At 45.5% G+C, this 24,353-nt stretch overlaps 1 protein-coding gene across 1 annotated transcript in view; it reads right to left on the reverse strand.

Moving 5' to 3' along the window:
* The window catches only part of plch2a (phospholipase C, eta 2a), a 422,301-nt gene extending 399,296 nt beyond the window's left edge, over nt 1–23,005 (reverse strand). The window contains exon 1 of the mRNA XM_060851834.1: nt 22,924–23,005. The gene's annotated coding sequence lies outside the window, so the exon portion shown is untranslated. The remainder of the gene's footprint in view (nt 1–22,923) is intronic.
* Nucleotides 23,006–24,353: the final 1,348 nt, after the last annotated feature.

Genomic DNA, 24,353 nt, shown 5'->3' on the forward strand with positions numbered 1-24,353 from the left:
CTGTCATGTACTTGTGATGTCTGAGGGATGTAAAAGATGCTACGTGAATGTAAGTCTTCCTGTGTTTATTTTGGGGGCGACAGTATTCCCAGCTGCCCTTGTCTTCCAGGGGTCAGAGGTCATGGGTTTGAGAGCTGCTGTCAAGCAAGCAACACCAGTTCAATGAACTAGTATCAGGTTGTATTGGTCAGATCCTGATGTGTCTTCTGTATCCTGGTTTTTAGACTCTCCCACTGGCTCCAGTGTGAATGTTGGAGGACAAATGTATCAAACTCTGAGAAATAGGAGCCGGGAGCTGCATAGTGAGCAGAGAGAGTTCAGGTTGTTCCCATTGTTCGAGTGTGAGACAGGCAGACAAAGGCAGGAGATTGATGTTTCAGCATTGCAGGCAAGACAGGGTCAAAAAGAGGAGGAGGGGGAGAGGCCTGGGAGGCGTGGAGAAGGACAGATTACAGTCACGCTCAGAGGCACGTCTGAGCTGGGGAGTAATGTGAACTGTTCGAAAACAATCCCACTCTGTCAGTTCCTTGCACTCTCACGTTACTCAGCTGCTAACTTTGCAAGTGGTGGTTTTGTAAAATAGCCACCAGTCCCTCCCCCCACATGGAGAGCCATCAGTATGAACATGGTGACACCTCACCGTCAAATCAGAAAATTCATTTCCAGGGGAACCATCTTTGTGGGACGAGTTAGCAGAGAAGAGGAGAGGGGGACAATGAGGGGAAGGGGAGTGTAGAGGTGGGGAGTCATCCTTGCACACCAAAGAATACTGGAAAAACTGGAATATCCCCTCCTGAAAGGTTTGAGGGTCTGAATAATTTTGTCCTGTTCTCAAAATTGGTAGCTATGGGAGGAGAAAGAAGGGGGTCTGAGGAATCGAATCAGAGACGTTGCTTGAGCAGTGAGTATCTTACAATGTTTCACTGAGGGGAGAAGTCAAATGTTCTAAGCAGCAGCTCAGTGGATGGAGTTTGCTCACGGGAACAGCGCTACACTTCAATAGCATTTTCATTCAATTCTCATCACACACTCTCTCTCTGTCTCTCACAGGATGTGGACTGGGGAGATAGAGGGCAGCCAATGAGTGGAGAATGTTACACAGTTTGGAGGCCACTCCAGGGATGATGTCAAGAAGAATGAGAAGAACAAGCTGTCAGATTCCTGTACTCTACAGATGGGCTCACTTAGTTACAGATGCTTCAGTGTTCAGCATTGGTATAGGGTCGGGTGAGGAGCCCACTCACAGCTTCCAGAGGCATTGTCAGAACCTGCCTCCCTGCTGACAGTCCAACAACCGAGCCACCGCATCCTCCTCAACTCCCCCACCATCCCCCTCCAACCCTGGCTCCTTGCCCAGTGCCCAGCCAGTGAGAAGATCCCTGGCTTGATACCTGTTTGAATAGGGCAGCTGAATAGGCTCTTTGTCTGAGGTACATGCAAATCCAACTGTTACTGCATGCCACAGAGTCCCATTTACCTGGCACTCAGCAGTGAGGGTAGGGGATTGTGTGAGAGCGTATACACATGTGTCTGTGTGAGACTGTCCATGCGTGTGAGTGCATAGTGCATGTGAGAGAGTGTGTGTGTGTGTGTGTGTGTGTTTGTGTGTGTATGGGCGTGTGTGTTGGGGGTGATGAAATAGTGAGTATGCATATGTGTGTGTGTGTGTATCTGTGTGTGTACCTTTGTATGTGTATGTATCTGTGTGTGTCTGCATAAGCGTGTCTATATCTGTGTATATATCTTTGTATGTGTATGTGTCTGTGTGCGTGTCTGCGTGTGTGTGTCTATATCTGTGTGTATATCTTTGGATGTGTATGTATCTGTGTGTGTCTGTGTGCATTTCGGTATGTGTCTGTGTGTGTCCGCAAGCATGAGAGTGAGACTGTATGTTTGTGAGAGTGGGTGCACGCATTACAGTACTGTATGTTTGTGAGTGTATCTGTGTGTGTTGGTGTATGTGTATGAGAGAGTGCTGTGACTATGTGTGTATTTATTTAGGCCATCGTAATCAACAACCTCTGAAACAGATTACTGCTCAATTCCTGTTCCACAGAATTTGCTGGATACAAATAGGTTGCTGCATTTCCTGTAACAGTGATGACATTGAGTATTTCACTGACTGGGAAGTACTTTGGACACTCTGACCTTGTGAAAAGCACCGTATAAAACCATTAAATTATAAAACATTACAAAACAGCACAAGGCCATTCAGCCATAGTGCCTCTGCTGGTTAATGGTGGAGTTATCCGAAATCCACTCACACTGCTCTTTCAATGTAGCTCTGTATTTTATTCCCCATCAAGCTTTCCTCCTGTTTCCTTTTGGTAGGTTATTATTGAATTGAATTCAGCTCATCAATACAGCTCACTAATCGAAGTGTTCCCTCACCTCTCTGATTTGCTCACCTGTCATCTTTCATCTATATGTTCTGGTTGCCAATGCATACAATCTCTCCATTTACTCTATCAGCCAGAGGTGATTGCTGAAGAATACAGTGACTGAACAGCCTTGCCTGAGAATATGGTGGAGGCAGGTCAGACAGGAGATTTCACAAAGGAGATGTTAACCCCTGAGGGGGGAAAGGTTCAGGGTTGCAGATTGAGGGTGGGGATTGGGACTAGCTGACGTCTATTAGCAGACAGCACAGAATGACTGGTCTCCTTTCATGCTGTAAGAATTCTCTGAAAAGCATCAATGCTCTGCACACCTCCTGTTATCCTTCCCTGATCTGGGGAGGTGTCTCCAGACTCTCACAGGTTAAGTGTTTTGATGATTGAGCCCCCACTAAGATTGGACAGAGCAGGAAACAGGGGGAATCAGCAAACAGGAAACGCCACATTTGTGGCTTTAAACACCTTCTCGGTTCTGAATGAGAGAGAGAGATGACATTTTAGTGAAACTGGGCCAGCGAACCTGTCTCTCAATCAGGCCGGAGAGGGGTTTGGCTGCAAGGGATCTGGGATGGGAAGAGGAGAAATAAAATAGAAGTGGTCAATAATTAAGGGCTGGAGATAATTCTGGGCCATGGAGAGTCTCTCCAAGAATGACCAAAAGTATTTAGCGTCTGTCATTTTGTGAGAAACACCAGATCCAAACAGCTTTGAATATAACAGTAGTTTTCCTCACTCAAGCTGGTTTGGGACAGTTTCTGTAGCTCAGGTGACCTCTCTGACTGACCTTAGGCAGCCTCACCCATACACTGCTCATTCAGTTGGTAAACTGGAGTCTCCCATGTCACATTGTGTCTCATGGGCACAGCTGTCTGTACAAGACAGTCTCAATGCACAGCTCATTCAATCTGCTCCCTTCAGAGCATAGTGTTAGAATCAAAGCAGTGAATGTAACCTTTGGATTTCTAAGCTGGAGGAGGAAGTCTCAGAAAAGCTTCCTGCTCCAGCTCACCTTTAAATGACATCATCCCACAAGTGTTCACATGTGTGTCTTTTCATATGTATCATGCTCGTGTCAGAGAGTGGGGTGTGTTCTACATAGTGTGTGCATTTGAGAGTTTGTATGTACGTGAGCATGTTCATCCATGTGTTCAGATATATGTCGGTGTTAAACGTGTGCACGTGTTTTTGCATTTGTGCATGAGCTTGTGTGTGTGAACTCATGTGTTGGTGAGTGTGAGAGAGATTTTGTGTGTGTGTGTGTGTGTTTTCAAACAGTAGATATTGCATATGTATGTGAGTGTTGTATGTGTATTTATTTGGGAGAAATTGTTTGCGTGCATGCGTGTGCATGTGAGAGTGTGAACATGTGTATGTAAGAGTGTGAACATGTGCCTGTACCTGACAGGCACAGAAAGCACTAGAGACCATGCCTGTACCTGACAGACACAGACAGCACTGGTGACCATGCCTGTACCTGACAGACACAGACAGCACTGGAGACAGTGTCTGTACCTGACAGATATAGTCAGCACTGGAGACTGTGCCTATACCTGACAGACACAGACAGCACTGGAGACCATACCTGCACCTGACAGACACAGTCAGCACTGGAGACAGTGTCTGTACCTGACAGGCACAGACAGCACCGGAGACCGTGCCTGTACCTGACAGACACAGACAGCACTTGTGAACATGCCTGAACCTAAGTGTAGAGACTAAGTGTAGAGTTATGGCAGCGCAGGCAGTGGAATGTTGCTCCTGCAGGATGTTTGAGGTAGGGGTGACCACCGATGTTCCTGCTGACTTCACCTGCAGGAAGTGCAGCCAGCTCCAGCTCCTCACAGACCGTGTTAGGAAACTGGAGCTGGAGTTGGATGAACTGAGAATAATTTGAGAGGCTGAGAGAGTGATAGATAGAAGCTACAGGGACGTAGTTATGCCAGAGAACAGAGGTAGCTAGGTAACAGTTAGAGGTGGGAAGGGGAGGAAGCAGGCAGTGTAGGGATCCCCTGTGATCGTTTCCCTCAACAATAAGTATCACTTTGGATACTGTTGGGGGGGACGGCCTAGCAGGGGTAGGCTGCAGTGACCGGGTCTCTGGCACGAGGTCTGGTTCTGAGGCTCAGAAGGGAAAGGGGGAGAGGAGGAGAGCGCTAGTTACAGGAGACTCTTTAGTTAGAGGGACAGACAGGCGGTTCTGTGGACATGGGCGAGACTCTCGGATGGTTTGTTGCCTCCCGGGTGCCAGGGTCCGAGACGTCTCGGATCGTGTCTTCAGAATCCTTAAGGGGGAGGGTGTGCAGCCAGAAGTCGTGGTGCACATTGGCACCAACGACATAGGTAGGAAGAGGGGTGGGGACGTCATTCAGGAGCTCAGGGAGTTAGGCTGGAAGCTAAAAGCTAGGACGGACAGAGTCGTCATCTCTGGGTTGTTGCCGGTGCCACGTGACAGTGAGGCAAGGAATAGGGAAAGAGTGCAGTTGAACACGTGGCAGCAAGGATGGTTTAGGAGGGAGGGCTTCAGGTATTTGGACAATTGGACTGCATTCTGGGGAATGTGGGACCTGTACAAGCAGGACGGGTGCACCTGAACCAGAAGGGCAACAATATCCTGGGAGGTAGGTTTGCTAGCACTCTTCGGGGGGGTTTAAACTAATTTGGCAGGGGGATGGGATCCGGACTTGTAGTCCAGCAAGTAGGTTAGCTGTTTTTCAAGATGTCCAAGAATGTAGGGAAGCTGTGGAGAAGGTAGCACTGACAGGGAATACTTGCGGACACAGAGATGGGTTCAAGTTTGTATGCTTCAACGCAAGGCGTATCAGAAATAAGGTGGGTGAACTTAAGGTGTGGATCGGTACTTGGGACTACGATGTTATGGCCATCACGGAAACGTGGATAGAAGAGGGACAGGAATGGTTGTTGGAGGTTCCTGGTTACAGATGTAAGATTAGGGAGGGTGGTAAAAAAGGAGGGGATGTGGTGTTGCTAATTAGAAATGGTATAATGGCTGCAGAAAGGCAGTTCGAGGGAGATCTGCCTTTGGAGGTAGTATGGGCTGAAGTCAGAAATAGGAAAGGAGCAGTTACCTTGTTGGGTGTTTACTATAGGCCCCCAATAGCAGCAGAGATGTGGAGAAACAGATTGGGAAACAGATTTTGGAAAGGTGCAGAAGCCACAGGGTAGTAGTCATGGGCGATTTCAACTTCCCAAATATTGATTGGAAGCTCTTTAGATCAAGTAGATTGGACGGGGCGGTGTTTGTGCAGTGTGTCCAGGAAGCTTTTCTAACTCCGACCAGAGGGGAGGCCATATTGGATTTGGTACCAAACCAGGACAAGTGATAGGCTTGTTAGTGGATGAGCATTTTGGTGATGGTGACCACAATTCTGTGACTTTCACCTTGGTTATGGAGAGAGATAGGTGCGTGCAACAGGGTAGGTTCTACAATAGGGGAAAGGGTAAATACGATGCAGCAAGATAGGATCTGAGGAGGATAAGTTGGAAGCATAGGCTGTCAGGGAAGGATGTCATTGAAATGTGGAACTCTTTCAAGAAACAGATAAGACATGTTCTTGATATGTATGTACCTGTCAGGCAGGAAAGAGATGGTCGTGTGAGGGAACCTTGGTTGATGAGGGAGGTTGAATGTCTAGTAAAGAGGAAGAAGGAGGCTTACATAAGGTTGAGGAAGCAAGGTTCAGACAGAGCATTGGAGGGATAAAGGATAGCCAGAAGGGAGCTGAAGAAAGGATTAGGAGAGCTGAGAGAGGGCATGAAAAATCTTTGGCGGGTAGGATCAAGGATAACCCCAAGGCCTTTTATGCGTATGTGAGAAACATGAGAATGACAAGAACGAGGGTAGGTCCGATCAAGGGCAATAGTGGGAGACTGTGTATTGAGTCGGAAGAGATAGGAGAGGTCTTGAATGAGTACCTTTCTTCAGTATTTACAAATGAGAGGGACCGTATTGTTGAAGAGGAGAGTATGAAACGGACTGGTAAGCTAGAGGAGATACCTATGAGGAAGGAAGATGTGTTGGGCATTTTGAAAAACTTGAGGATAGACAAGTCCCCCGGGGCTGACGGGATATATCCTAGGATTATGTGGGAAGCAAGAGAGGAAATTGCAGAGCCATTGGCAATGATCTTTTCGTCAACGGGGGTGGTACCAGGGGACTGGAGAGTGGCGAATGTTGTGCCCCTATTCAAAAAAGGGAATAGGGACAACCCCGGGAATTACAGGCCAGTTAGTCTTCCTTTGGTGGTAGGCAAAGTAATGGAAAGGGTACTGAGGGATGGGACATTGCTTGATTAGGGACATCCAGCACGGATTTGTGAGGGATAGGTCTTGCCTTACAAGTCTTATTGAATTCTTTGAGGAGGTGACCAAGCATGTGGATGAGGGTAGAGCAGTGGATGTAGTGTACATGGATTTTAGCAAGGCATTTGATAAGGTTCCCCATGGTAGGCTTATGCGGAAAGTCAGGAGGCATGGGATAGTGGGAAATTTGGCCAGTTGGATAGAAAACTGGCTAACCGGTCGAAGTCAGAGAGTGGTGGTAGGTGGTAAATATTCAGCCTGGAGCCCAGTTACAAGTGGAGTTCTGCAGGGATCAGTTCTGGGTCCTCCGCTGTTTGTAATTTTTATTAATGACTTGGAAGAGGGAGTCGAAGGGTGGGTCAGTAAATTTGCAGACGATACGAAGATTGGTGGAGTTGTGGATCATGAGGAGGGCTGTTGTCAGCTGCAAAGGGACTTAGATATGATGCAGAGCTGGGCTGAGGAGTGGCAGATGGAGTTCAACCCTGTCAAATGTGAGGTTGTCCATTTTGGAAGGACAAATAAGAATGCGGAATACAGGGTTAATGGTAAGGTAGAGGAGCAGAGGGATCTTTGGGTCTATGTTCATAGCTCTTTGAAAGTTGCCACTCAGGTGGATAGAGCTTGTAAGAAGGCCTGTGGTGTATTCGCGTTCATTAGCAGAGGGATTGAATTCAAGAGTCGTGAGGTGATGTTGCAGCTGTACAGGACCTTGGTAAGGCCACATTTGGAGTACTGTGTGCAGTTCTGGTCGCCTCATTTTAGGAAAGATGTGGAAGCTTTGGTAAGATGTGGAAGCATTGGAACGGCGAAGGATGAGGGGTGACTTGATAGAGGTTTATAAGATGATCAGGGGAATAGATAGAGTAGACAGTCAGAGATTTTTTCTCCGGGTACAACAGAGTGTTACAAGGGGACATAAATTTAAGGTGAAGGGTGGAAGGTATAGGGGGGATGTCAGGGGTAGGTTCTTTATCCAGAGAGTGGTGGGGGCATGGAATGCGCTGCCTGTGGGAGTGGCAGAGTCAGAATCATTAGTGACCTTTAAGCGGCAATTGGATAGGTACATGGATGGGTGCTTAACCTAGGACAAATGTTCAGCACAACATCATGGGCCAAAGGCCTATTCTGTGCTGTATTGTTCTATGTTCTATGTCTATGTTCTACCTGACAGACACAGTCAGCTCTGGAGGCCGTGTCTGTACCTGACAGACACAGACAGCACTGGAAACAGTGTCTGTACCGGACAGACACAGACAGCAGTGGAGGCCGTGTCTGTACCTGACAGATACAGACAGCACTGGAGACCGTGCCTGTACCTGACAGATACAGACAGCACTGGAGACTGTGCCTGTACCAGACAGATACAGACAGCACTGGAGACCGTGCCTGTACCTGACAGACACAGACAGCACTGGAGACAGTGTCTGTACCTGATAGACACAGACAGCACTGGAGACCAAGTCTGTACCTGACAGACACGGACAGCATGGAGATAGCACCTGCTCCTGTATCTCCTTTCACAGAGTCTATACCATAAACAGAAACACCGACAGTAACATCACAATCTATCATGTGTCTGATGTTTAAAGGGTAAAAGTTTATGCCAATTTTGCTTCCTGACACTGCCAGTCAAATGGTGATCCATGAACAGCTAATACCTTGGCCCAGCAGCCACATGACAGCACGGCCACTGAGCCAGTCATGTAGTTGTAACTCTCAGTCATTGCTCTGTCCTGATTAATACATGTAATCCCTGGATGGTTGGGAAGAGGGATGTTATTCCCTTGTTCCCATTTTGGAGGGTACTATTAAAGCAAGTGCTGGCTTCTGTTAGTATCAGCCATCACACAGGAGTTACCGGGGACAGGGAAGAAACTCACCTTCACCTCAAGGCTGACCTGTGTTGAATGAACAACAGCAAGGAATGCCGTCCCAGGTTAATCTCAGGGAAAATGCTCTGAGCAAAATCAGGAGGAAAAGAAATCACAGAAACAGTAACAGTAATGGTATGTTTTCTTCCTTTGGTTGAACATTTTAGTTTCCGAGTTATTAAAATATTGGAAATGGGGGAAGAATACACACCCACACACAAACCCTTAACCCACTACACCTCATTCAGTGTCACTTTCATCCCAATGTCCTGCTCAATCCCTGATTTCTCATCCTGAACTATCTCTCTAATTCCTTCTTAAATACTACGAGTGACTCAGTCTCTTATGCTAAAATGCCTCATGTTCTACCTCCCTTTACATAAAGATTTCTTCACCCTCCCCTCTGCATTCCTAACTGTACCTCAGTGCTATTGATCTGCAGCTCAGTGAGAATAATTACTCATTAGTTACTTTCTCAACTGTTTCAGCATTTACAAGTACACCTCCTGCAGGTCAACCATGAGCAGTAAGATACATATCATAAACTGGACGGGCAATTAGACAGAGTATATCACAACACCAGGCCCACTGAAGAAAGCTCAGTCAATTTTAAGTGAAATTCATTCATGGAACAGAATAGAACAGCACAGAACAAGACAGGTCTGTCATCATGTCCATGCTAATTCTATCAGGGAGTTCTCCAACCAGTCCTTCTCCCTCTCCATCTAGTCCCCCTCCCCCTCCATCTCCAACCAGTTCCCCTCCCCCTCCCTCTCCAACCAGTCCCTCTCCCTGTCGCTCTCCATCTAGTCCCCTTCCCCCTCCGTCTCCAACCAGTTCCCCTCCCTCCCCCTCTCCAGCCAGTTCCTTTCCCTCTCTCTCTCTCCAACCAGTCCCTCTCCCTGTCCCTCTCCAAACAGCCCCTCTCCATTCCCCTCTTCAACCAGTCCCTCTCCCTATCCAGCCAGTCCCACTCTCACTTTCCAACCAGTCCCTCTCCAACCAGTCCCCCTCCCATCTGTTTCGAACCAGTTTCCCTCCCGCTCCCTCTCCCGCCAATCCCCCTCCCTCCCTTTGGCCCTGAAATTGTGTCCTTTGAACACATGTCCAACTCTCTTTTGAAAATCACCACTTGAATCTGGTCCCCTTTCACACAGCACCTTCCAGACCATGACAACTCACTGTGTGAGGAACCTCCTTGGTGTCACCTCTGCTGTGGTTGCCAGTAACTGAAGCCTTTACTTCAGGAGCTACACGGTTCTGCACAAATACCTCTCACTGATTTTTACACAGTTTACTGAAGTTGAAAGGTGACCAGCTCCGTTCCATCATTCTGCCTGAAAGAAATGACTTACTCTGACAAGCCATTGTCTATCAAATGTCTATCTTTATTCTAATGAGCACTATGTTTGAAGTGTAGCTATGATATTCTAGTTGTGTTGACTATTCCTAATCTGCAATCATTCACATTATAACATAATCATAGAATCATTGAGATGTACAGTACGGAAACAGACCCTTCAGTCCAACCCGTCCACGCCGACCAGATATCCCAACCCAATCTAGTCCCATTTGCCAGCATTTTGGCCCATATCCCTCTCAACCCTTCCAATTCATGTGCGCACCCAGATGCCTTTTAAATGCTGTAATTGTACCAACTTCCACCACTTCCTCTGGCAGCTCATTCCATACACGTACCACTCTTTGCTTGAAACAGTTGACCCCCAGGTCCCTTTTAAATTACATGTAACCAAGGCTGGTAAAGGTTTTCTTTCCTAAAGGTATTTATCTGAGGCTGGCCCTCAATTCCTGATGTATTGAATTGAATTCATATTCTGCTGTCAGCCAGGATTAGATTGGTGTCCCAAAGTATTAGTTGGGGCTGTACACATGTCTGTACCATCTTCATTCTGACTGTATACATTTGAGATACGTATGTCACATTCTTTCATATAGAAACTTCAACATTGAGGAAACCTGTTCATGATTTCCTGAGCTCTATATTAGCCTCAGGATTTTAAATCTGTCTGCATTGCCAGCAATGCCTCACTGGTAACTCTCTCACATCTGTCACAAGATTGCAGGTTTGGTAAAGGATCAGTGTTGCTCTACTCTATGTCAAACCTTGTGCTGTACTTGCTCTGGGAGTGTTTGATGGAACAGTGCAGAGGAAGTTTTACTCAGTGTCTAATATTGATACCAACAGAATTATTTTGGACCAGAACCAACTCAAAGCTTTATTAATCTGGGAAATGTCAATTATGTTTCATTTCTTCAGAATCTCAGACAGCTGTCTACAAAATGAGCTTTAAAAATAGATTTAAATTAAAAACAGCCCTCAGGACTCTAGGCTTCCAGAGAAATACAGGGAAACAAAGGCATTAAAATGCATGAAAAAAACACAAAATCTAATTTTTATGAAAATTAATGCACTGTTGTATAATTCTTTCTTATCAGTTTTATTTAAGCAGTAAGATGGAATCACGTAACAGGGTCAGTGCAGTGAAATACTGTCCCCTTTCCTGAATACTCCAAACCCGTGTAGAAATTATACCAAATCTCCAGGTGAGATCAAATTGATTGTCTGAGTGGCATGGATCCTGTGGTTTAGGTTCAGAGTGGGGAACACATTGAATAAATCGTCTGACATTATTCTCTGTAGTATGCACATCGGTCTCACACTCTGGGTGTACCATAGAGGCAAAATAAGCTTAAAAAGAAATGGAAGTTAACAAATCTGGAATTTAAAACTTGTCTAATAGTGATTATGAAGTCATTGTCGATTGTCATTGAAAAGCCCATCTGGTTCTCAAATGCCTTTAAAAGTTTGGCCTACATGATCCTGCAAAGGCTATGGGCCTTGACAATATTCCGGCGATAGTACTGAAGACTTTACTCCAGAGCCATCTGCACCAAGAGCCAACTGTTCCAGACAAGCTATAACACTGACAGCGGTGGAAAATCTGTGGGCTGAGGAAACTGAGGCTGTTTTCATTGGAGAGAAGAAGGTTGAGAAGTGACTTAATCGAGACGTACAAGATAATCAGAAGGTTAGAGAGGGTGGACAGGGAGAGCCTTTTTCCTCAGGTGGTGAAGGCTAACACAAAGAGACATAGCTTTAAATTGAGGGGTGATAGACTTAGGACAGATATCAAGGGTAGTTTCTTCACTCAGAGAGTAGTAGAGGCGTGGAACGGCCTGCCTGCAACAGTAGTAAACTCACCGACGTTAAAGGCATTTAAATGGGCATGGAACATACATATGGATAATAATGGAATGGTGTGGGTTAGATGGGCATTAGATTATTTTCAGATATATTATTTACAACATCGAGGGCTGAAGGGCCTGTACTGCGCTGTAACAATCTGTAACAGGCTTTTACTGGGAATTTCTGACCGGTAGCCTAACATTTTCAAACAGCCATAACACTTCTGTAATTGACACCAGTTCCTTTGACCAAGACTTGCCTGTTAGGATCAATCACCCACACGAGGTGGGGCCTTGGAGGAATGGACCAAGTTATACTCAGCTTCTTCCCTGCAGCGAAACATCACGACTTTGCTCCTGGGCCGAGACTAGTCCTTAGTGAAGCAACAAGTCATCTGTTCTCTATTTCATATTTCAGTCTGTTGTTCCATAACGTTTCTCCACATGAAATGTGCTGGCATTTCATTGATATGAATGAGTCTTCACACTCAGTATAGTGCTCAGCCCTGACCGCAGTGTTTAAGAGAGGATAGGAAGGGTTTGGAGCAGATCACTGGATGTAATTCCAGACGTCTCCTGTAATTCATTATTCTTAGCAGAAAACACATTAGAAGGCAGGTGATTGGAGCTTTTAAAGCAATGCAGGTCAGGTGTTTGGAAGGAGATACTTGCACACAAAACGACAAGGAAAGATGTTTATTTGTCGCATTGATGTGTCCTGAGTTTACTGTCTCACTGGGAGAACTGGGCTCAGTGCCCATGGGGCTGTGGAGACAGAGACTCATGAGTTCCATTCTCCACCTATGCCCAGTGGCAGCTAACCCAATTAAAGGCAGGATTAACTGTGACACTTCCACAGTTGAATAGCCAGATGCTTATGTGGGATGCTAGCAGCTTGTCAGGCAAATTGATTATGGCTGTGACTTGATCAACTCCTTCTGGTGAGGAGATGAATGCTGGGAGAAACCACAACCATGAATCTGCCGCCCCTCTATTCTTCCTCAAGATTAGCATTCCATTCCTCAAACAAAATAAAGTGTTTACTTGCAGTCGTACAGGCCATTACAACACTGGATCTAATCATCAGTCATTATCCTAAACCTGAGGAACAAGTCTGGAGTTAAGACTCCTATAATCCCACTTCCCCTGAATTGCATAGATAGACATGTCGTTTGGCAGGTTATGTTTGTGTTAATGAGATGGGCCAACCTTATATGATGGATATATTAAAAGTTTTCAAAGTACGTTCTGTGTGCATCAAAAAGACTGGAACGGCAGCACCCTTGAAGACATCATAAATGTTGTCCAATGTGGGCAGAAGGGTTTTGAAGGGCCGACAAGAGGGGAGGCCACACTGGATCTGGTGCTTGGTAATGAACCAGGCCAGGTGTTTGATTTAATGGTAGGTGAGCACTTTGGAGAAAGTGACCATAATTCGGTTGGGTTTAGTTAAGCGATGGAAAGAGATAGGTACAAGCCACAGGGCAGGAGTTATCAATGGGGGAAGGGCAATTATAATGCGATTAGGCAAGACTTAGGATGCATAGAATGGGCTTACAAAATGCAGGGGATGGGGACAATCAAAATGTAGACCTGGTTTAAGGAACAGATATTGCGTGCCCTTGATAGATAATGACCCTGTCAGGCAAGGAGGAAGTAATAAGGTAAGGGAACCATGGTTTACTACAGAAATTGCATCTCTTGTTAAGTGGAAGAAGGAGGCTTATGTGACGATGAGATGAGATGGTTCAGATGAGGCGATGGTGAGATACAGATTAGCTAGGAAAGATCTAAAGAAAGAGTTAAGAAGAGCCAGGAGAGGTCATGATCAGTCTTTAGCAGGTAGAATAAAGGAGTACCCTAAAGCTTTCCATAAGTATGTGAGGAATAAAAGGATGACTAGGGTAGGATTAGGGCCAGTCAAAGACAGAGTGGTAAGGTGTGTGTAGACCCTGTGGAGATCAGAGAGGTACTAAATGAATATTTCTCATTGGTTTTCACTCAGGAAAAGAAGAATTTTGTAGAGGAGAAGAATGAGATACGAGATATTAGACTAGAAAGGATCAAGGTTAGTTATGAAGAGGTGTTATCAATTCTAGAAGGAGTGAAAGCAGACAAGTCCCCTGGGCCAGATGGGATTTTTCTGAGGATTCTAGGGAAGAGATGGCAGAGCCTTTGGCCTTGATCTTTGAGTTGTCATTGTCTACAGGTTTAGTACCAGAGGACTGGAGGATTGTAAATGTTGTGCCCTTGTTCAAGAAGGGCAATAGAGTTGACCCAGATAATTATAGACCAGTAAGCCTTACGTCTGTTATAGGAAAAGCTTTGAAAAGGATTATAAGAGATAGGATTAATAATCATCTAGCAAGCAACAATTTGATTGCAGACAGTCAGCATGGTTTCGTCAAGGGCAGGTCATGTCTCACAAACCTCACTGAAATTTTTGAGAAGGTGACCAAGCATGTGGATGAAGGTAGAGCAGTTGACCAGGTATACATGGACTTCAGTCAGACCTTAGATAAAGTTCCACATGGTAGGTTGTTGGTAGAGGCATGGGATGAAAGGTGATTTAGCAGTTTGGATTAGAAACTGGTTTTCTGTAAGAAGGCAGCGAGTGATGGTTGATGGAAAATATTCAGCCTGGAGTCCAGTTACTGGTGGTGTATCACAAGGATCTGTTTTGTGACTACTGCTGTTTGTCATTTTTATAAATTACTTGAACGCAGGCATTGATGGATGGATGAGTAAGTTTGCGGATGACACTAAAATCAGTGGAGTAGTGGACAGTGTGGAAGAATGTTACAGGTTGCAGGGGGACTTGGATAAACTGCAGAATAGGGCTGAGAGGTGCCAAATGGAGTTCAATGCAGATCAATGTGAGGCAATTCACTTTGGGAAGAATAACAGGAAGGCAGAATACTGTGTCAATGGAAAGATTCTTGGTAGTGTGGGTGTGCAGAGGGATTTTGGAATCCATATACATAGATCCCTGAAAGTTGCCACCCACGTTGATAGTGCTGTTAAGAAGGCATATAGTGTGTTAGGTCTTATTGGTAGAGGGATTGAGTTCCAGAGCTGTAATGTCGTGCTGCATCTATACTAAACGCTAGTGCGGCCGCACTTGGAATATTATGTACAGTTTTGGTCGCCATATTTCGGGCGGGATGTGGAAGCATTGGAAAAGGTGCAGAGGAGATTTACCAGGAGGTTGCCTGGTCTGGAGGAAAGTTCTTATGAGGAAAGGCTGAGACTTGGGTCTGTTCTCATTGGACAGAAGAAGGGCAAGAGGGGATTTGATAGAGACATACAAGATGATCAGAGGATTAGTTAGAGTAGACAGTGAAAGTCTTTTTCCTAGGATGATGCCGTCAACGTGTACGAGGAGGGCATAACTACAAATTGAGGGGTGATAGATTTAAGACAGATGTCAGAGGCAGATTCTTTACTCAGAGAGTGGTAAAGGCATGGAATGCCCTCCCTGCTAATGTAGTTAACTCAGCCACATTAGGGAGATTTAAACAATCCTTGGATAAGCACATGGATAATGATGGAACAGTGTAGGGGTATGGGCTTAGATTAGTTCACAGGTTGGTGCAAAATTGAGGGCCTGTTCTGCGCTGTATTGTTCTATGTTCTGTGTTCTATGTGACAGCCTACCTGTACTGAGCAAGATGACCCTTCTCATGATCAGAAACAGGAATCAGACAATGTCTGGTCACTTGTTTTTTTTGAGGTTATTTGAAGGATGAATATTGGCCATGGCATGGAATGGGTTGATTGGGGAGAGGGTGGAGACTGTCCCCCTATAAGACAGTGGTGATGGGCTTTTAAGTTTCCACCTGTCAGGGAAGACCAGTCCATCCTGTCATCGGAGAGCTGGTGACAAAGGCAAGGAACCACCTTTCTATAACATCAAAGGGGCAGGTGGTGTCATGGTAATATCACTGGCCAGGTAATCCACAATCCCAGGCTAATGGGAAATAGGATCAAATCCCACCAAGGCAAGTGGAGAAATTTGAATTCAATATAAAAATATGGAATAATAAATAATATAATCTACTGCTAACCAAGTAACTACTGTCAATTGTTGTAAAACCCTACCTGGTTCACTAATGTCCTTTAGGGAATGAAATCTGCCACCCTTACCTGGTCTGGTCTATATACAACCCCAGAGGCACAGCAACGTGCAGACTCTGGGATCAACAATAAATACTGGACTAACTAGCAGTGCCACATCCCACATTCACATAGAATAAATATTCAGCCACCAGTCATAATAAAAGGAGCTCTCTTAATTCTTTACTGAGATCTAGGTGTTGCGTGTTGTCCATCCCTAATTGCCCCTGAACAGAATGATTTGCTAGTTCATTTCAGAGGACAATTAAGTGCCATCCATATTGCTGTGGGTCTGGAATCACATGGAGGCCAGACCAGGTAAGGATGGTCAATTTCCTTCCCTAAAGGACATAGTGAACCAGATGGGTTTTCCCCGACTATTGACGATGGCTTCACTGTCATCATGAGCTTCTTAATTCCAGCTTTTCTACTGAATTCAAATTTCGCCATCTGCCATGATGAGGATTGAACCCAGGTCCCCAGAACATGAGCTGAGTTTCTGGATTAGTACTGAGCTGAAAATGTGTTGCTGGTTAAAGCACAGCAGGTTAGGCAACATCCAAGGAACAGGAAATTCGACGTTTCGGGCCAGAGCCCTTCATCAGGAATTCTCCAGCATCTGCAGACCTCACTTTTTACTCGAAGATTTCTGGATTAGTAGTCTAGTGATAATGTCACAAGGCCATTGCCTGGCCATGATTCTAGTGATATTACCACAATATCACCACTCCCCCCAGCTAAACAGTTTGATCATGGCTGATCCATACTTTAATTCCACTTACCTGTCTTTGTTCCTCATCCATTGAGACCCTTAACAAACCAACATTTATCAAACCGACTATTGAAAACTCCAGTTGATTCACAGCCTGGGTGAGAAATGGTCACCTGATTTCACTCCCAAGTGGCCCAAATTTTAATGTAATGATTGTACTATCCCACTAGAAGAAACAGTTTGACCTCCAAAGCTGCCAATTCCACAACACCAACAGACTCTGCCACTGCCTCAGCTCATCTACTGCAGAAACCCTCACTCTGTATTTGTTGGGTTGAGACTTAGAGTCATATAGTCTTACAGCAAGGAAACAGACCCTTCAGTCCAACTCGTCCATGCCTTCCAGATATCCTAAATGAATCTAGTCCCATTTGCCAGCATTTGGCCCATTCCTACTAAACCCTTCCTATTCATATACCCATCCAGATGCCTTTTAAATGTTGTTACTGCACCAGCCTCCACCACTTCCTCTAGTGTACACCTCCTCCCACTCAGTATCCCGTTTTCCCAATTCCTCCGCCTCATCTGTTCAGACAAGGACACATTCCACTCCCAACAATCCCAGATGTCAACACTATTTTGAACAATGTGCTTTTCCGCCCTCTGTCATCCAGACAGTGCCCCCACTGCACCTCCTCCATTCCCCATTCCCTTGCTCGAACCTCCCCCAACCAAACACAATAAAGTCAAGGTCTCCCTTGTCCTCACCTCCCACCCCACCAGTCTCTGCATCCGATGCATCATCCTTAAACACTTCTATAACCACCAACTAGACCCCACCACCAAGAAGATCCTCCCCTCCCCACCCCTCTCTGCCTTCCGCAAGGATTGTTCCCTTTGCCAATCCTTGGTTTACGTCACAATCCCCACTAACAACCACCCCCCCCCCCGCCTCACTGAACCCCAGCACCTTCCCCACAATCATAAAAGATGCAAAACCTCTCAGCACACCACACTCTCACCTCCATCCAGGGCCCCAATCCAGCCTTCCAGGTGAGACAGAGGTTCACCTGCCTCTCCTCCAGCCTAGTTTACTGTACCTGGTGCTCCCAATCTGTTCTTCTCCACACCAGGGAGACCAAATGTAAACTAAGGGACATTTTGCCGAGCATCTCAGCCAAGCCGGCAGGGGCCAACCAGACCTCCCAGTCATCGTCCATTTTAATTCCCCTTCCCACTCCGTTTCTGACATGACCATCCTCAGCCTACTCCATTGCCATAACGAATTAGACCGCAATTTGGAGGAACAACACTTCAGCTTCCTGCCTGGGTAGTTTACAGCCTAGAGGACTCAACATTGAGTTCTCCAATTTCAAATAACTTCCCTCCCCATCCCCCAACTCTCATTCCAGTCCCTCCCCCCTCCCTTCCACTGCTCCCTGCCATTTACCAACCAGACAGTACCCTCTACTTGTCTTCACCTATCCCCACCTCCCCACCTTGCCCCTCTCCCTACCCAGAACCCTTCCCCACCCACTCTTTATCTGCAGCTCCCCTTGCACAGACCTCCAGTCCTAAAGAAGGGTTACACCCGAAACGTTGACTTCACCTCCTGATGCTGCCTGGCTTGCTGTGTTCTTCCAGCCTCCTGCTTGTCTTCACTTCCTCTGGCAGCTCATTCCATTCACGCACCACCCTCTGCATGAAAGGTTGTCCCTTAGGTCCCTTTTAAATCTTTTTCCTCTCACCCTAAAGTTTTACTCTCTCGTATTGGACTCCCCTACCCTGGGAAAAGACCATGTCTATTTACCCCATCCATGCCCCCTTATGATTTTATTATCCTCTATTAGGTCACCTCTCAGCCTACAACACTCCAGGGATAACAGCCCCAGTCTATTCAGCCTCTCCCTATCGCTCAGACACTCCAATCCTGGCAACATCCTTATAAATCTCTTCAGAACCCTTTCAAATTTCACAACATCCTTCCTATAGCAGGGAGACCAGAATTGCACACAATATTCCAAAATGAGTGTAACCAATGTCCTGTACAGCTGCAACATAACCTCCCAACTCCTCTAATTGATGCATTGATTCCTTCACTATCATATCTACCTGCGACTCTACTTTCAAGAAACTATGAACCTGCTCTTCAAGGTCGCTTTGTTCAGCAACATTCCCCAGGACCTTACATTAATTGTATACGTCCTGCCCTGATTTTCCTTTCGAAAATGAAACACCTCACATTTATCTAAATTAAACTCCACTTCCCACTCCTTGGCCCATAAGCCCATCTGATCAAGATTCCGCTGTACTCTGGAGGTGACCTTCTTCGTTGTCCACTACACCACCAATTTTGATGTCATCTGCAAACTTACTAACCATACCACCACTGACCGATCCAGTGCTTCCCTGGTCATCCTCCCGGCGTCTACTCTCCGGAAACCAGAGCTCACCTGCTGCCCGTGTCCAAACTCTTGCCAAGTCCTAGTCACCCCTTTGCTCACTGACAGGCATTCTCTTCCTGTCCATGTCAAAAAACGTCTCATCCTGGCTTTCAAATCCCACAATGCTTCACTGCTCATCTTAATTTCCTCCAGACTATCATGCCCGCTGTTTATCTGAATGCCTCAAATTCTGACGTTAAACATCGTGGATTTCAATGACACCATCACTGGCAGCACCAACAGCACCAGGGCTATATGCTATGGAATTTCCCACCTTCCCCATTGCTTTAAGATATATCCTTATATAAAATTGTATTTGATAATAGCATCTGTAACATGTTGTGGTTCATTTTACTCTGTGAAAGGCACTATAAAAATGAAAAAAAAATTGTTGTTGATATCATTCTGGTAAATCTGTGCTGAGCCCCATTCTTCCTGAGGTGCAATACCCAGAACGGAATGTAATCTCTGATCACCGATGCTTTTTACATTTGAAGCTAAACCTTCTGCCTTCTACGTTTCAGTTTCTTTAAGATAGCATCCAATACTCTATGAATGCTTTTGATTACCTCGTGTGCTCTTGAGACATTTTCTGAAGCATGCCAGCATTTTCTAGGTTGCCTTTTGTCTAGTGCTTGAAATCAAAGTGTCTCAGTTGGTTTATGTTTGGAATGCGACGACTATAATTGTAAAGGATATGTTCCTCAGCTTGACTTTGCACAGCTGCATGGATAAGGACAATCCCAGCTCCAAACCTTGGTCTTTGCGATGTTAGTTCAGCTCAGGCTCAATCTAGGTGACTCCTGCACCCTCAGGTACAAAGGCCACAGCCAATCAGCTTCCTGTCCTGCACTCCTCCTCCAGTAATGTCTGCTGTCTACACCTTTGGCTGTCAGCTGATATCAAGGTTAAACTTATCTCTGTCACCCCCAAGGTTTGCTTTACAATGGTAGCAGATACATCAGAGACACTGCAGCAAGGTGGATGCTGGGACAGCTGGAGGGTTTGAGCCATAGGGACAATGGTAGCAGATACATCAGAGACACTGCAGCAAGGTGGATGCTGGGACAGCTGGAGGGTTTGAGCCATAGGGAGAGGCTGAATAGGCTGGAGCTATTTTTCTTGGAATGTGAGAAGCTGAGGGTTCACTTTAAAGAGGTTTATAAAATCATGGATAAGATAAATAGACGAGGTCTTTTCCCTGTAGTAGAGGAGTCCAGAACTAGACGGCATATGTTCAGGATGAGAGAGGAAAGATATAAAAGGGACCTAAGGGGCAACATTTTCATGCAGAGGGTGGTATGTGTATGGAATGGGCTGCCAGAGGAAGTGGTGGAGGCTGGTACAATTACAACATTTAAAAGGCACCTGGATGGGTATATGTAATAGGAAGGGTTTAGAGGGATATGGGCCAGGTGCTGAAAAATGAGACTAGATCAGATTAAGATATCTGGTCAGCATGAATGAGTTGGACCGAAGGATCTGCTTCCATGCTATACATCTCTATGACTCTGTGACTCTTCTGGAGTACTCTGTCCAGTTCTGGTCGCCCTGCCGTAGGAAGGATAATATCAGAGTGGGCTCAGGAAAGGTTTACCAGATGTTACTGGGAATGGAAGGCTTGAGTTATACGGCGGGACTGGATAGGCTGGGACTTTTTTCACTGGAGTGTAAGAGGTTAAGAGGTGACCTTATAGAGGTTTATAAAGTCATGAGGGGTATAGATAACGTGAATGGCAGGAGTCTTTCCCCTAGGGTGGGGTATTACAAGACTAGGAACATACTTTTAAGGTGCGAGGAGAAAGACATAAGAAGGACATGAGGGGCAACTTTATACACAGAGAGTGGCTCATGTGTGGAATGAACCACCAGAGAAAGTGGTGGATGCAGGTAGTTACAACATTTAAAAGACATTTGGATAAGTTCATGAATAAGAAAGGTTTGGAGGGATATGGACCAAACACAGGCAGGTGGGACTAGTTTCGTTTGGGAACGTGGTCGGCATTGGCTGGTTGGTCCAAAGGGCCTGTATCTGTGCTGGATAACTCTATGACTCTATAACTCAGCAAAGCTTCCTACAACCGTACCTTCCAGCCTCTATCGTTTGAAGAATAACAGCAGGTAATGCATTGAACCAATGCCTCCAACAAGTTGCCCCATGGCCCTGAAGCTAAACACTATCTTCATTTGTTAATATAATTACCATTCCTTTACTCTCTCTCGGTCAAAGTCCTAGAACTCTTCCTAGCAGCACTGTGTCTGTCCCTGCAGCCCAATACCCCACCACCATCTCAAAGGGCAATTAGGAACAGTCAATAAAAGCCCATCTAGCCAGCAACACCCACATTTTGTGAAATGCTTTTTAAAAATGCAGCCCCCATTGAAGACCTGGGCCCATTCTTCAGAATGGCGCTGAGGCGGGGAAAGTGTGCCAACATCTGAGTAGACAGTGCCTTGTCTGAGTAGACAAGGAGAGAGAAAGAAAAGTAAACAACACCAACAACAACCTGCATTTATATCGCACCTTCAGCACAGTAAAATGTCCCAAGGCACTTCACAGGGGCTGGAACAAACAGAATTTGACACACAGCCACATAAAGAGGCATTAAAACAAAAGCTTAATCAAAGGAATAGTTTTTTAAGCAACATTTCAAATGAAGAGAGGTTTAGGGAGGGAATTTCAAAGTGTAGGCCCAGGGAACTGAAGGCCGAGCCATAAATGGAAGCTCGAAGGAAGGTGGGTACAGGCCAAAGGCTACAGTTGGAGAATGACCAAGTGTTTGTCTGGAGCAGATGGTGTAAATAGATACTGACAAGGTTGTCAGTTTGCTCGCTGAGCCGGAAGGTTTGTTTTCAGATGTTTTGTCACCATGTTAGGTAACATTATCAGTGAGCCTCTGGTGGTATATCCCACTTTCTATTTATGTGTTTAGGTTTCTCTAGGTAGGTAGATGGGATCCAAATCGATGTGTTTATTGGAAGCATGGCATTCCAACCAGAACACTATCATTAAACACATCGATTTGGACCCCATCTACCATCCTCTGAGAAAAAGAACAAAAATGATCTTGCCCACCCAGAGAAACCTAAACACATAAATAGAAAGTGGGACATAACACCAGTGCTTCACTGGAGACTCACTGATGATGGTGACGAAACATCTGAAAACAAACCTTCCAGCTCAGCGAGCAAACTTACACTCAGAACCTCAACCTGAGCTACAAATCTTTTCCAAAATCACTAGATACTGCCAAGGCCTAGAAAGGATCTAAAGACAAAGACAAGTATTTTAAGTGAGAGACATTTGGTGAACTGGGAACCAATGTTAGGCTGGTGAGCTCAAGGAATGTAAAGTGAGTAGGGCTTGGTGCGAGAATATAGACAGCAAAGACTTTTTTCCCCTGCCTTAATCTGTAGCTCAGGATTTGACCAGAGTGTGAAGCTTCAGTGGTTGAAGGGTCTACTAGCTCTTGTTATCTCGGAATTCCAGGTGGAAAAGATAATAAGCTTGCCAGTCATAAGAACTGGTTTGACCACTGCAAAACAGAGCTCCATTGCGACCTGTCCATTCATTTCAAAGTGCTCTTGTTTTCTTGTCTCTCCCTGAGAGGTGAGCAGGGAGACAGGGAGTGATGAGTAACCCGAGAACCTTCTCTACTCCAACCGAGAGTCAGCAAGAAGGGAGAGACAGCAATTGAAAAGAGAGGGACAGAGCTACTGTTAATTAAAGTTAAAAATTTGAAGGGAAAGAGTCTCCACTAAAAAGTTCCGGAGAGTTCCAAGCATTCTGTTGCAGCAATGATTGTGAGATCGAGAGAGGAAGCAGAACTGGGTAAGACGGACCAAAGGCTTACCTGAACTCTCCCGGTGTGGACGGGGTGCTTTACAGGATACAGGCTCTGTAGAGCTTTTACATGCACGTCTTTTCTCAGTACGAGTCAAAGGCTTACTGTTAAAGAAAACAAAGCCAGTATGGGCGAGCCCGCCTCCTTCTTCAGTTGTTAAAGAATTTGAAAAGCTCTGGAAGGCAGTCCCATAAACACATGACACATCCACCCTCACTCAACACTGTTCAAACCCAGGTGCCTGGCCAACCTGGTTAGATCAGTCACATAAAGGAGGGAGGGGGGGTGGAGCAAGCAAGTGTGAAAGGGTGTTGACAGATTGAAAGTAAAAGAGACAGACAGAGAGGGAGCTGTAAGAAGATAAAGTGGAACTTTCTGGGATTACTGGTTCAGCAGGGTGCAAATGGCAAACCAAGCTGTCACCTGTGTGCTTTCGCGGGATTTTTGGCTTTTGTATTTTTCGCTCTCTCTTTCTCTCTCTTATCAGATTCTGTCCCACGGAGCACGCAGCAAACAGGGTGCAGAGGTCACTCGAGTTAATGATTGCTAGCACTCTGCCACTTTTTCTTCCATTTGGCACGTTTAAAGGCTCACTCCCACTTTCTCCTGGGCAGTTCGGGATGGGCAATAAATGTCGGTGTGGCCAGGGACACTCACATCCCACAGATTAATAACCAAAAGGGGGCAACTCATTCTCCCAACTTGTGAGCTGGGAGGTTAAAAGGAACTGACCCTTGTGGAGAGAGAAACTGAGTTAACATTACGAGTCCAGTATGACACCTCCAGACTAGAAACATTCACACTGTTTCTCTTCAAAAGACCAACAGAATTGGGCCATTTGGCCCGTCGAGTCTGTTCCACCATTCAATGATGACTGATATGTTTCTCAACCCCATTCTTCTGTCTTCTCTTGATCCCCTTATTAATTAAGACCCTGTCTATCTGTCGGAGCAAATTACTGCAGAAGCTGGAATCTATACTGAAAACTACAAATGCTGGAGATCACGGCAGGTCAGACAGCACAAATGGAGAGAGAACAAGCTAATTTTTCAAGTCTAGATGAGGTACTTATGAAGTGTAGTTGCTGTAATGATGGAAATTCAAATTTCTAAGTATTCAATATCATGAGTGATCTGGTCAGAATGGAGGACTTAGATTTAAAGTAACTGCCAATCAAACAAAAGGGACATAAAAGAAAGCCTTTTCTCACAGCAAGTAATAAAGGTCTGCCCCAAAGTGTGGCTGTAATAATTCTGTGATTCTGAAACACAGCCCACACAAATAGAAATGTGTAGATTTTAACCAAAAATATGCTGGGCTACTCAAAATGAAATTTAATGAAATGAGAAAGGGGGAAAAAAAACATATGAAGTGTTGTGATGGCCTAATGGTTAGAAAGGTCATGGTTTTAATGTGTTTCTCTGTTTTGTTGAAGGCAT

The sequence above is a fragment of the Hemiscyllium ocellatum genome, chromosome 37, assembly GCF_020745735.1.
Source record: "Hemiscyllium ocellatum isolate sHemOce1 chromosome 37, sHemOce1.pat.X.cur, whole genome shotgun sequence".
Lineage (NCBI taxonomy): Eukaryota > Metazoa > Chordata > Chondrichthyes > Orectolobiformes > Hemiscylliidae > Hemiscyllium > Hemiscyllium ocellatum.